General features: G+C 38.0%; 1 long non-coding RNA gene across 1 annotated transcript in view; it reads left to right on the top strand.

The window, feature by feature from the left end:
* LOC107183636 overlaps nt 1-2,742 on the top strand; it is a 173,038-nt gene extending 170,296 nt beyond the window's left edge. The window contains exon 4 of the long non-coding RNA XR_001514420.1: nt 2,545-2,742. This is a non-coding gene — a long non-coding RNA (uncharacterized LOC107183636). The remainder of the gene's footprint in view (nt 1-2,544) is intronic.
* Nucleotides 2,743-5,084: the final 2,342 nt, after the last annotated feature.

Raw genomic sequence — 5,084 nt, 5'->3', positions numbered from 1 at the left:
GTAGCATTAACTTGCTGATACTTCTAATGGTAATAGCTAAGTCCTTTAAATAGTAATGCCTACTTATTTCTTATAGCAACCCTAGGAGGTCAGTGATATACCCATTTTACAAGTGCAGAAAGTGAGGCTTAGAAAGATTAGAGTGAACGCAACATCACACAGCAAATATATTCAGAATCTAGTTCCAATTTGAATTAGAATCTGAATACTAGTGTGTGTGTATGTGTGTGTGTGTGTGTATATATATATATAAATTTGGTGGCTGGAATAAAAGTTATATGTCAACAGCTGAATCAGGATTTCCCAGCTCCCAACTCAGGGAGAAAATAAAATAAATAAAAATAAAATGGAGTAAAAAAAATAAAAAAAATAAAATACTATATATATATATATACATATATATTGTTTTTTCACTTTTTTAAGATAATACATTTGTGTTGCTTTATTTAAAAAAGAAAGAACGGAAAGAAGAAAGATAGAGAGAGAGAGGGAATAGGCCAAAATCGGCATAATTACTGGTAACTTTCGGATAAAATTATCAATGTATGTTCTGATATACAGGTTTTACTGAATATTAATGGTGAGAATACAGAAAAGTTCATTCTTGCCTGAAAAACTGAATGTGTATTTGTGCTAAAATTGACGTTTAAGTAGACTTAAAGCTTGGAATGAGACATGAGTATGCAAACTCGTGCAAACAGGCTTCACTGTATGACTCTTCCCACAGACCACCAGGCTTACTTCGCCCTATGCTGGTCCAACCCGACATGGGCCTCTTTCTTCCTCACACTGTGTTTAAGAAACAGGCACCTGATCGAAGTTAGCCCTGATTATAACTTGGAAGTCAGTAAGAAAGCCCATTACCATCATGTGCTTGGAATATCTGGCGCAAGAGGAAGTTGAGATGACCGTTTTCACCCACTCGTAGTGCCTCATGGAGAACAGAAAGCCCGTCCATTTGGTATCTGAACCAATCAGATTCAAGGTCAGCAGTCAGGTCTCAACATAGCAGTCATTATTAAATGAAAATGGGGCTTGAGATAAATGACCCTTCGCAGCTGAAGAAATATTTAAACCCATAATTTTCAGGTTAAGTCATTCCATTTAACAGACAGAAAGGCTGGAGTGACCCTTGAAGGACTTTTCCTGTCCTATTAGGGAGGGGAGGAATTCAACTGGGCTGCTTGGCTCTCATTAGGCGGTTGGACTTCCCAAGCATTTAGAGTCTTTTTTAAAAAATGCATTCACATCTTTAATAAGGGTAGTAATGTCCCCATCTGTTTGGGATGTGTGTGTGTATATACTTTTCTCATTTCCTTCATTTATGTTAATTGAAGAAATTATAAAACATTCAAGTTCATTTCAAACGTTCTCCTTTAAAATACAACAGTGTTTGCCCTAGCTGGTTTGGCTCAGTGGATAGAGCATTGGCCTGCGGACTGAAAGGTCCCAGGTTCAATTCCGGTCAAGGGCACATGCCTGGGTTGCGGGGTTGATCCCCAGTGCGGGGCGTACAGGAGACAGCTGATCAATGATTCTCTCTAATCATTGATGTTTCTCTCTCTCTCTCTCCCTCTCCTTTCCTCTCTGAAATCAATAAAAAAATAAAATAAAATACAACAGTGCTTGATTTCACATACTTTAATATTTCAATATGACTTTAGATTGGTAAAAGTGCACAGAACACTAACTAGGCACATTAATCTTTGCACATTTTCCCTAACCAAACGACATTAGATAATTATTAATAAAAGAAAATGAAGTTATACTTCTTTTTTTTATTTTATTTTCCCATCACCATTTATCCCCTTTATACCCTCCTATAAAATGGGGGGGAAATAGTAAGAAAAACATTTGTTTTATTATCACTAAAGTAGCAAGAGAGTCTTGTTGTTGCAAAATTTCCATCTCAAATGATTTCGATGGGGCGCTTCTGTAAAGATGAAAACTGTACATATATCGTCAAGTAAGCAAGCTGCCCCAGGCCCTGGGAAAGCAGACATGAAATGGTGGAGATGGCCGAAGGTTGTCACTAGAGACTAGGGATTAGAACCTGGTCAAAGCAGCAAATAAAAAAAAATTTAAAAAGCTCTTAAAAGAACCTGACAAGGGAAGCTTAAATCTTATTTAAAGGGTTGGGTTGTACTAAGCCTTGAAAAATTCAATCCTCCGGAGGACTATATCTCACTAAGAAAGCTCCATGTAAGTTTATCATGTATCCAACACCTAGACATTGGGCCTCGGAGACCACTAGGATAATATTTCCTCTGGATTAGCACTGAAGCTTGGAAGTGACATTTGTAAGAGGCAGGCTTTAAACTCGAGGCCTTTTCCAATTACAAAATGATCATTCTGGAGGGGGAAAGTGCTTACTGCAGAGAGAAGTTGCTGTGATGTATGTCTTGTAGAATCTTCCTTTTGCACACCGAGTTACTTACTAGAATAGGTATGTTTTGCTTTCCCTTTTGTGCTTTAACTAACGTTGTCTTTTGATTGATAATAAGGGCAGGATGTATTTGTTTCAGTGTGTTTTTATTTTTTCAGTTCCGCCATGTCCAAAAGAATGATGGTGCGAATCCTAGTTACAGGTTATATCAGCAATTAAAGTGTGCACATCATGGGAAACATCATGAAATGCCAACACTGCGCCAATATAGCCTCTGGAAGCTTTACCGACAGACCCTTCCCCGCGCCGACTCAATGGACCTCTCTCCAACTGCTCTCTCTGATGAAAGCCAGACAACAATGAGGTGAGACTGAAAAGTTGTCCCTTCTTTACTTTTGGTCCATCTGTCAAGGTCTCTGGATCTCTGTAAAAGTCTCCTATTGTTCCATGTATAAAGGGTACTTTGGATGAATAATATCTAGTGACAGCCAATGTGATAAACTACCTGACTCCCCTGGGTCGTTTTCCTAGGCTGGTTGTCATAGCTCGTTGGCCAGGATGTATGTTTTGAGCAGTTGCAAACATGGACAGGTTTGGGGAAATAATTTAAAATAGTGTATCTCTTTATTTACATTTGTGTACACACATCCAGGGCATCTAGAGAATAAGTAGACAGATTTGCATTTGAAGCCAAAGGAAGTTGGCTAACTTTGGTCTCACTTCAGAACTGCAGGCTGGATACTAATTGACTCATCTATTTTACAAATCTGTGAGACCTGCCGGTAGTGGGACTGAGGAGCAGATCATGGCTGAATCACAGCAAATCCATCACCCCTGGTAGAAAAACAACTCTTAGATTTACTGAGTAGGTCAGTAGAATGAGTGTTACACAGAGAATTCTTCCCTCTCAAAAATAAAATAAATCTTGAAGCCAAATGTCATAAGCCAAATATGAAAAAACAATAATTTTTTTACATTTCCACATATTTTATAGAATAAGGATTAGAAACCTGGCATGAAGAAATTCCTGGCTTCAACTCACATATCCACTCAGTCCTCACCTCACTTTTTCTTTTTCCATCCTTCATTTCCTGTTCCTATCCTCATCTCCTGCACTTTTTTCCTCTGGATTCTAAAAGTTTTTATTGAAACCTGAGAGTCATAGTCAGTTCTGGAGTTGTAGGAAAGTTCTGCATACACTCAGAGCACTTAAACCAAATTTTACAAAAATTTAGGATATACACATTTTTAGAAAACTGAAAATTGGTGGTTCTTAGTTAGGCAACTCTCAAATCACATTTAAAATCAGCATTAATTTAAGTGATAACAGAATTATATAAAATTAATATTAAAAATGGTGATTGAGCCCTGGCCGGTTTGGCTTGATGGATAGAGCGTCGGCCTGCGGACTGAAGGGTCCCAGGTTCAATTCCGGTCAAGGGCATGGACCTTGGTTGTGGGCACATCCCCACTAGGGGGTGTGCAGGAGGCAGCTGATCGATGTTTCTCTCTCATCAATGTTTCTAACTCTCTATCCCTCTCCCTTCCTCTCTGTAAAAAATTAATAAAATATATTTTTTAAAAAATGGTGATTGAAATAAAATTCCAAATCTGAAGAGCCAGCCACATGAGGCAGCTATTAAGAACAAGAGGAGGACAAACAGAACAGAGGGTATGCAGATCAGCTATGACTTTATTGCATTTGAATTTATTGCACATGAATTTATTGCATCTCATCTAATGGCAGTTGGGAGGGGGGAACACACAAAATTTAAAACACAAACAGTTTGGGGGAACCATGGAACATTAGTGGTGGAATAGATCTAATATAGAATGAAAGCTGATACCAAAAACTACACATCCATTTAACAATAGTCTTTTTTTCCTAATTTTTTATTTTTCAACTATAGTTGATATTGAATATTATTTTGTATTTGTTTCAGGTGTGCAACTTAGTGGTTAGACACTCATACCCTACAAAGTGGTTCCCCCAATATTTCAAATACCCATCTGCCACCATGCATACTTATTACAATATTATTGACCATATTCCTTATGCTGTACTTTACATCCAATGACTATTTTGTAACTACCAAGTTGTAGTTCTTAATCCCTTTAATCTTATTTACCCAGCTCCTCAACCCCCCACCATTCTGGCAGTTATCAGTCTGTTCTCTGTCTAAAAAAGTTGTGGTATATATATACAATGGAGTATTATTCAGCCATAAGAAAGAATGAAATTTTAACCATCTGTGACAGCATGGATGGACCTACAGCAGCGATTTTCAACCTGTGGGTCCTGACCCCTTTGGCGGTCAAACGACCCTTTCACAGGGGTCGCCTAAGACCATCCTGCATACCAGATATTTACATGATGATTCATAACAGTAGCAACATTACAGTTATGAAATAGCAACAAAAAGAATTTTATGGTTGGGACACAACATGAGGAACTGTATTTAAAGGGCCAGAAGGTTGAGAACCACTGACCTAGAGGGTATTATGCTAAGTGAAATAAGTCAGACAGAGAATGACAAATACCATATGATTTCACTTATATGTGGAATCTAAGTATCAATATGAATAAACAAAATAGAAACAGGTTCATAGATACAGAGAACACCTACCATGATAGACACCGTACTAGGCACTAGGGGTCAAATAGTGAACAAACCTAATCTCAGTCCCTTACCAACAC

The sequence above is a fragment of the Myotis davidii genome, unplaced genomic scaffold, assembly GCF_000327345.1.
Source record: "Myotis davidii unplaced genomic scaffold, ASM32734v1 scaffold580, whole genome shotgun sequence".
Lineage (NCBI taxonomy): Eukaryota > Metazoa > Chordata > Mammalia > Chiroptera > Vespertilionidae > Myotis > Myotis davidii.
This window is presented reverse-complemented; position numbering and strand designations above follow the sequence as displayed.